The sequence below is a fragment of the Schistocerca nitens genome, chromosome 2 (assembly GCF_023898315.1).
Source record: "Schistocerca nitens isolate TAMUIC-IGC-003100 chromosome 2, iqSchNite1.1, whole genome shotgun sequence".
Lineage (NCBI taxonomy): Eukaryota > Metazoa > Arthropoda > Insecta > Orthoptera > Acrididae > Schistocerca > Schistocerca nitens.
Genome location: NC_064615.1, coordinates 1,028,017,490 through 1,028,026,970, shown reverse-complemented (window position 1 = coordinate 1,028,026,970; position 9,481 = coordinate 1,028,017,490). Strand labels below are relative to the sequence as shown.

Below are 9,481 nucleotides of genomic sequence, written 5' to 3'. Positions count from 1 at the left end.
TAGTTACAGTATGTTACTATGTTTCAGTTTGACATGTTTTTCTCCTGTTTGTCATATTACAAACAACTTTTGTAGCACAAATTTCATGAGGTTCACTCATCGTTTGGTGATACTTACGTTTTTTCTTAAAAAAAAAAAAAAAACCTATTTCGGTACGCACATGTAGCAGACAGCAAAGTATCAGCTAAAACCACACTTCATCATCGAGCTGTGATCTGAAATTACGAGATAAGAAAGAGATCAATTTTGTGCTCCGGTTAATTTCCTCAAAATCGTATGATAGGTATTATGACAGTAGTGAAGCAAACGCGCAAAATGAAAAAAGTAGTTTTCAAAGAAAGAAAAAAGTAGTTTTTTAAAGAAGACCCCTTACCGGAAAACTGTGTCCAGGAGTTGATGTAGCTCTGTTTCATTTAGGTACAGAATTTTTTACAGTTTAAGGAGCCTTTACTTTTTACAGCAAGAAAATCGGAAAACTTTTTTCTCATTAGCCGCTTTCTGAGAACCACTCGTAACTTTGTGGTCTTTTATGTTACTCCTGCTCATTATATTTCTTACTTTAATAATACGTCGAACAACTTTATCTATAGATAAGTATAGTAATAGTACCCGTACTATTTAGGTGGTAACCTGAGCATTCCTAGAATATTTGCAGATGATGTTGACGTTTGTCACCAGACGATCAAAACGAATTACAAGGATATCTGTATCGTGGAAATAGTGGCAATAGATTCTGAACAATAAAAAGGGCGAGGGTCTTCGAATGACTTAAATCCGGTAAATCCGTCGATTCAGCTACATACCTAGGGCTTACAAATATGAAGAACTTAAAATGGGACTATCTCAAAGGAAAAGGTGTAGGGAAAAAGAACAGAAGACTGAGTTACATTTTTAGAACACTTAGAAGATGCAACAAATATCTAAATACTCCCTATACTAAGTTTGTCCGTTCATTTAGGGAGCATTTCTCCGAAGTATGAGACGCTTACCAGATAAAATAGCACAGGACACCGAAAACGATAAACAGTACAGAAGTAGTCATAGAAGTGTAGAAAGACGTTATTGTGTCGTGTCGTGTGGAGGAATGGTGTTCTTGTATCACGGCTTTCTAAACAGTGGACTGTCTAGATCACGTAATTGACTGGTGTGACCGGTTTCGGCCAAATTAGATGGTCTTCAGACTGCAAGTAGAACCAGAAGATAGAAAGTATTGGTTACCATGTATCACCTAATTCGCAGAAGGGTACTATGTGAAGGAGACTGAGCACATGTCATTTACAAATGGGAGTGCCTAGGATTACTTGATAACCTGAATTATCGCTTTCGACTGCGAGAGCGCAGCATTGTAATAAAATCGTTGGCTTGTTAGCGTTCAGTGATTTTTTACACACTTGTGTATTCCGCGACTTGACTAATAAATTTTTTTTCTGGTAGTAGATTTGACTACGGAAGGACGTATTTTCAAAGGAGGTGTACTTCTATTGATAAAAAAGAAACGACAGCCGCCACTGCTGCGAGATATAAGAAAATATTAATTTTTGTCAGTATACGATCTTGTAAGAAGCTGAATACATACTATAACAGTTGAGCACTAAAAAGAACGTTTTTATGAAATAATAATTATTTCAAAAGTTAAAATTTTTCTCATTTTTAAATTGAATACTGTTCTTGTTGTTGTGGTCTTCAGTCCTGAGACTGGTTGATGCAGCTCTCCATGCTACTCTATCCTGTTCCAGCTTCTTCATCTCCCAGTACCTACTGCAACTTACACCCTTCTGAATTTGCTTAGTGTATTCATCTCTTGGTCTCCCTCTACGATTTTTACCCACCACGCTGCCCTCCAACAATAAATTGGTAATCCCTTGATGCCTCAGAACATGTCCTACCAACCGATCCCTTCTTCGAGTCAAGTTGTACCACAAACTCCTCTTCTCCCCAATCCTATTCAATACCTCCTCATTAGTTATGTGATCTACCCATCTAATCTTCAGCATTCTTCTGTAGCACCACATTTCGAAAGCTTCTATTCTCTTCTTGCCCAAACTATTTATCGTTCACGTTTCTCTTCCATACATAGCTACACTCCATACAAATACTTTCAGAAACGACTTCCTGCCACTTAAATCTATACTCGATGTTAACAAAGCTCTCTTCTTCAGAAACGCTTTCCTTGCCATTGCCAGTCTACATTTTATATCTTCTCTACTTCGACCATCATCAGTTATTTTGCTCCCCAAACAGCAAAACTCCTTTACTACTTTAAGTGTCTCATTTCCTAATCTAATCCCCTCAGCATCACCCGATTTAATTTGACTACATTCCATTATCCTCGTTTTGCTTTTGTTGATGTTCATCTTATATCCTCCTTTCAAGACACTGTCCATTCCGTTCAACTGCTCTTTCAAGTCCTTTGCTGTCTCTGACAGAATTACAATGTCATCGGCGAACCTCAAAGTTTTTATTTCTTCTCCACGGATTTTAATACCTTCTCCGAATTTTTCTTTTGTTTCCTTTACTGCTTGCTCAATATACAGATTGAATAACATCGGGGAGAGGCTACAACCCTGTCTCACTCCCTTCCCAACCACTGCTTCCCTTTCGTGTCCCTCGACTCTTCTGACATCTGGTTTCTGTACAAATTGTAAATAGCTTTTCGCTCCCTGTATTTTACCCCTGCCAACCTCAGAAATTGAACATTATGCTCATCTTTCCTTTTCTAGTAATTACGATACAAAGTGCAAGCAACTAGAAGACTTAGGATTTTGAATGCTAGATAGTACTGTGCGACCCCTGTTTCATATCACGGTATTTTGAACTGAACAGATTCTCTTTTGTGAAAAGCGAAAATTTGTGGATCTTGCCCCTACCGACACAGACTATCATAGTTGTTCAGAATCCGTCTGGCTTGCTCTTCAATAACAGGCCCAAGAATTTTTCAGAGCTACATTACGACGCAGACCTTGAAAAGCTGTTTCTTACGCTGGCTGCTAAGAAGAATTTTGACCTTGAGTGCGTTCGATTGTACTCCGGAGAGGCCACGCATTACTGAAAAATTAATAATTTACTCTTTTTCAACCAAGAAGACAGTAATTAAGATCCACAGCACTAAATATTTTATTTTTGATAAAAAGGTCAGTTTCAGTTTTCAAATTAAAAAGTAACACCAAAGGACAGATTTATTTAAATCATTTAATACCAGGAAGGAAAGAGGACCTGGTAAGAATAGGGAACAGTAGTTACAATTAATTTTGCAGCGGAAAGTTTAGAGTCTGCCTGTCTGTTAGTTCTTTTTGCTCTTATCAGCAATAATCTTGTCGGCAATAATTTTAATAATTTTTCTAGTGGCCAAGGAAGGGTCAGTAGAAGATATAGAGAAAAGAGCAACATTTGGTTGCCTAGAATGTTGAAATAAACATTCTGCTCCATTTTTACGGTAATTCGAACGAATATTCCTGACACGAAAAGAAATCCAGTAACATCACAGACCACTTCACTCCTTAACTACGCAGTCCTCACAATGTGAATTAAACGCTTCACTGGGGCACTGGCGCACTCGACGTACTGAATCATTCACAAAGGGAAAAGACAGTAACCCGGCGAATCAGACTCTGTGCCTTCAGTCAGTTACTGTCTTGTTTGACCAGTTCAACAGGTGCTCCTTTTTTATGTGCTTCCGTGAGCAATGGGATTCATCGAGGTCCCCATTCAAAATACATTATATGCTGTTCCCTTCACAATGTTCGCTCGGAAACTGGCTCGTTTCCCTGTGTAGTTATCTTAGCCCTTCTTGTGTGTTGTTTGTGTTTTAGCTATTTTGGTGATTTTGCGTTATCTGAAGGAACGTGAGAAATGTTACTGAGTGGGTAACAGTGAGTGAGGCTGTGAGTGAAAGAGTGTAATTCTGTAGCTTTACTCCTCATTGGCTGAGCGCACTTTAGCCACTTTACCATATCCGTTCCTACTAATTTTCGTATGTGCACTGATAACCTTGCCGTTGAGCACCCGTAAACTAAACACACACACACACGAAATATACTTTCACTCACTGACAGTGGCAGCTGCCGCTGGATTTTAAAGCGATTGTCATTCACAAGGGTTACACTCGTCTTTGGTCCAGTCTGTTAGAGTACTTTTACGACTACAATTCTTACTCGACAGTATAGAACGACTGAGCCGCGAACAAATTCTTCAGTTTGCACTTGAAGGTGCGAGAAGTACTGCTAAAATTTTTGAATTCTGGTGGTAGCATATTGAAAACGGATGCAGCAGAATACTGCACGCCTTTCTGCACTTGAGTTAATTACGGCCGATCCAAATACACATTGGAGTATTAACCGAATAAAAGCTGCTAATTCTTGGGAATTTAGCTCATGTTACCAACAAGGGACATTAAAGAAAACTCATACTGAGAGGACAATTTCAGAATTACCACACTCTTGAAAAGGGGCACGCGAACTTACAGCACATATTGCTCGAACTGCCCGATTCTGAGAGAAAAGTACCCTTTTCGATTGGGAAACGTTACCCAGAATACAATATTGTACTCCATAAGCCTTGAACAGCCCATTAACCTATATCTCGAACAGTCCCATTTGATACTTTGCCTGTCGTGCACTCACCCACTCAACATCCTTCACTATCAAGCTAGTGCCATCAGTAAACAGAAATATACATCACACGCATCCATGCCCGAGGCAGGATTCGAACCTGCGACCGTAGCAGTCGTCCGGTTCGGGACTGAAGCGCTTAGAACCGCTCGGACACCTCGACGATTGTCAGGTTGAAGGCATTTGCGACTCTCATCGGTGAAGAGAACGTGATGCCAATCCTGAACGGTCCATTCGGATGTTGTTGGGCCCATCTGTATTCCGCTGCATAGTGTCGTGGTTGCAAAGGTGGACCCCTCCATGGACGTCCTTTCCGGAGCCCCTTAAACCTAACTAACCTAAGGACATCACACACATCCATGCCCGCGACAGGATTCGAACCTGCGACCATAGCGGTGGCGCGGTTCCAGACTGTAGCACCTAGAACCGCTCGGCCACTCCAGCCGGTCCCAAACCTAACAGAAACTCTCTTGCAGGAGAGCTTCTGTTAAGTTTGGAGGGAGGAGACGAGGTACTGGCAGAAGTATAGCTGTGAGGGCTGGCCGTGAGTCGTGCTTGGGTAGCTCAGATGGCAGAGCACTTCCCCGCGAAAGGCAAAGGTCCCAAGTTCGATTCTTGGTCCAGCCCACAGTTTTAATCTGCCAGGAAGTTTCATATCAGCGCACACTCCGCTGCAGAGTGAAAATCTCATTCTGAAAATAAAGCTGCTGAGTTCCACGAAAGGTGATTACGTCATGAAGAAAATTCCCAGACTGTCTTTTAGAGGAAGCTGTTATTGTTGTAAGGTGTCAGGCAAATCCTACACCTTCCATGAAAACCCTGACATGATAGCAAATCCGGCAGTATGTCACATAGCTCCGAATAAATCCTGACATCAAATTAACCAAAGTATTATGATCAACGAGTGAGCAAATGGAATATCACAGACTAACACAAGAACGCCTAAATGCATGTCATACCTTCCCACCATGAAAAAGAGGCAGTTCCAAGGGGAGAAACGAGAACAGAAGCCGAGAGCAGAGTAGTGTAGGCTAGAAGGCGCTACGATAAAGGACGGACACCCACATCACCGGCCGATCGCCAAGAGCATCCCCCAGCCCATGTTAAAAGATAGAGCCCTCCAGAAGAACTGTATAGATCTTACGATAACACTCAAAGGGCCACACCAGCTGCAAGTTTTAGGGTGAGACTATACGTGTCTCTGTTACGTTGCAAACATTGAAAACATTGCCCCACCACGAAAAGTATAAGGTTTCTCATTGGATAGACAGAATTTTTGTAGGCAGAGCTTAAAGTTAACATTGAGACCTTGATTGGTCAGTTGAAAACACAGCCAGATACCTTTTTCTTAAACCCACTTCAGTAAATTGTAGTAAAGAGGGGTTAGAGAGTTGCTTCCGAGACGGCGAGGTGTGTGGAGCTGCGCCGACTGCCACCCCCTGACGCTGACTAACCACCGACAAGGTAATGAACGCACACGATGCCGCAGAAGAGCGCATAAGGCTTCACTCAGAACTGCAGAAGTCTCATCTGTTACATCCTCTTTTTGCGTAATACTAGTGTCGATCGTCAATTAAAGCTCATGGTATTCACATTTGCTACTTGAAGTTACAATCTGAAATGCGATGATTTTTCTGTTCTATAATTATTGAGAAGCCACATCAGACACTGTAATTTACAACAAGTTAAATAAGTAATTAAAGATAATTGATGGTCACTGTAGACCATTTTGATAGTTTTCTCTTTTATGAAACTTAATTTAAACCTAGATTATGGATGTGATATGGCATAGGTCATCCTTCGATTCATTGTAGAACTTGGAAACCCATTCAGGGAACAGTAGTTCACATTTTTGTTGAACATAGTTGGTTTTTATCATCCTATATTAAAATATTTCCTTTCATCAATAGCTCAATCTATAAACAATGTTTTGTGAGTAGAATAAAAATTCCAATGGTAAACTTAACTGCTTTTTCGACGTTATTTTACCAGCTAATTAAAGATAGGAAAGCCTTGAACCCCTTCCACTAAATTTAGTTAGTATTAAGATTGTTTTACAGCGAGTGCAGTGGAGCTGATGCTGAAATCATTAAGTATTTGATTATATCATCGCTAGTCTCACTGAACTCTTCTGAACTCTACATGTCATGAGCGGTCTGGCGTCTCCTTACCAGCAACAGGTCCCAGGTTCAAACGTGTCAGTTCCCTAAAAAACGCGCTCAAAGTGTTTTTGCGCGAATGTGGTAGGGAGACACGACTTAGAACAAACAGACACTACACAGAATGTTAGATTGTGTCTCTGTACATTCATTCCCCATAAACAATGTATTTTAAAATTTCTATTACATTCCTCTAGTGGCTGTTGAAAGGGCTTGGTAGATTAAAGAACTTGTGTCGTAAACCGTTCGTTCCCTTGTAACAAACAAATGGAAGTTGACTCATGCTTTTGATTCTATTGCTAATATTGACACTACTTACTTACAAATGCTTAATTACAGACAGTATTCGACATGTTAATCACAAAGTACAAATTGTATCTGTGCATAAAACTGTAGTATACTCTGTCTAAAGTATCAGGAGCAAAGCGATTATAATTGCTGCACCCATAGGCTGCGTAGCTAACAGCAATAATGTTAGTTGAACAAATTGTATCCATAGAGAAAATTTTGATACACTTAGTCAAAATTATCAAGAGCGTGAGGAATCATTAAGGCTGCACTCATATCCTCTGTAACACGACTTTTCCTCACACTGCGCTATTCTTGCACCCATAACTCCACATTTACTCGCGTGACAGGCTTAAGTAATTCAAATATGTATGGAACTTGGCGGCAAAGTATATGATCCACCTTCTTCACATATTAACGTCGAAATGGTCTTGGTCTCATGTGTGAAGTGTGTTAGCCAGGTTATTGACACCGCATTTCTTTACAAATGGGTCAGTGTCGCGTCATCCAAGATTTTGTCATATAAGCTCTCAAAGTTGCTTGACTACCGTGCGGGAAATCTATGAAAGAAAAATCGACATCTCGATAGTTGGAAACGAGAGTTGTTTTCCTTGTAACATCAAAATTAATCGTTTCGCAGCACATGCCATCAAGTAAACTTTAAGAAGTATTGAAATTTTCTCTACAAGATTATGGAACTCACTGTATGATACCCGGTCATGCATTCTACATTCAAGTGAATGCAGACTGAGCCACAGAATTTGTACTGAACAGTACATCTGAATCCACCAATAAATTAAATCTGACATTTCTCTAATTATTTTCGTGTGATCAAAATTGTGAGCAGAATAAGGGAGAAAACCACCACACTACTCTAAAAAAAAAATGCGTGTTCTTCCCGTGGCATCGCACTTCTCCTCAGGCTCCACCACTGTGAATATATTTTTCAATAACATATGCTACATATTTACAACTGCTTTCACTGTTTAGCAGCGTTTCATTTATAATTCCAAGACAGTGTTTCACACATAATGAAAGATTTGATATCTTGGGAAAAAGTGTTCACCGTTGTAACTCACTCCGTCCTCCATCGTCAGGCCACAAGTGGCCCATCAGGACCATACGACCGCCGTGTCATCCTCAGCTGAGGATGGATAGGAGGGGCGTGTGGTCAGCACACCGCTCTCCCGGTCGTTACGATGGTTTTCTTTAACCGGAGCCGCTACTGTTCCGTCGAGTAACTTCTCATCAGTGGCATCACGGGGCTGAGTGCACCGCGAAAAATGGCAACAGCGCATGGCGGCCCGGATGCTCACCCATCCATGTGCCGGCCAGGCCCGACAGCGCTTAACTTCGGTGATCTGACGGGAACCGGTGTAGCCACTGTGGTAAGGCCGTTGCCCAATATTGGTATAGTAAATGAAAAAAATAGAGGACAATATTAACTCTCGACAGGAAATGTATTCCCGACTAGAGTGGCAGCAATGTCTTTTTTGCGTCGCGAAAAGCAGAGGAGATGGAAACTTCATACGTTTCGGTGCTGTAACTAATGGAAAGGTGCTCCCCTCACCACTCGAGAAGAAGACCTTTGCGCTGACTCTCAAGTTACTAAAAGAATACAGTAGGACTTTTTATTTCCTAGCTGCTCATGATGCTTCACTGGCAGTAGCGCTGCCACCCCTTTTTGCGATGATACTGCGGTGTGCATTTGTGGAAGTGAAGTTTTCTTTTGCTAATTTCACAATGAAAGATAAAGGTGGCTCATTTTTTTTAGACATGTGTATAACTTGGATCACTTCATTATAATTTTCGTTATCTGTGTGGGAGAACGTCGTCCAGTAATCTCTAAATGGTTTTACCATATTATCCCTATGGCGCATAGCGTCCATTACAGTGGACAGCTGTTAATGGTCGTTTCTTTGGCATTTTCAATCAGTCCTGAGGCTGCAAATGCACACAGTTCAGTGCAGTGGGCACTCCCTGCGGGTATTGTGTCCTGCATGCATTTTCAGCCTCATGACGGATTGAAAACGCTAGAGAATTGCCATTAAAAGTTGTCTACTGCAGTGAAATTCATGCACCACAGAGTTAAGGTTTCATTTAAAGAAATTACTCAAAAATAGGAAGTTCCTGTTTTTCGAAGTCCTGAGTAGGAAGCGTTAACACTATCTTGTTCATGAAAAATACTATGCAAGAATTGCGGAAAGCTGCTCTGACTTGTTGTTTGGGTGACATAGTGACAGTAAAACTAAACGAAGGACCGTGCGCTGTCTTACTGTCCGCCGCTGGGAAGAATGCGTGTGACAGGAATTTTGTGGGGAGACGGGTGTTATTGTGACGTATTCTGGATCAGAATAATGCATGCCACTCTAAAAACATTTTCATGAATGCAAGTATTTCATCACTGCGAACCGCGATGTAATGAGG

At 41.1% G+C, this 9,481-nt stretch overlaps 1 pseudogene; it reads right to left on the bottom strand.

The window, feature by feature from the left end:
* Nucleotides 1-8,338: 8,338 nt before the first annotated feature.
* Nucleotides 8,339-8,456, bottom strand: LOC126238191 (5S ribosomal RNA; annotated as a pseudogene).
* Nucleotides 8,457-9,481: the final 1,025 nt, after the last annotated feature.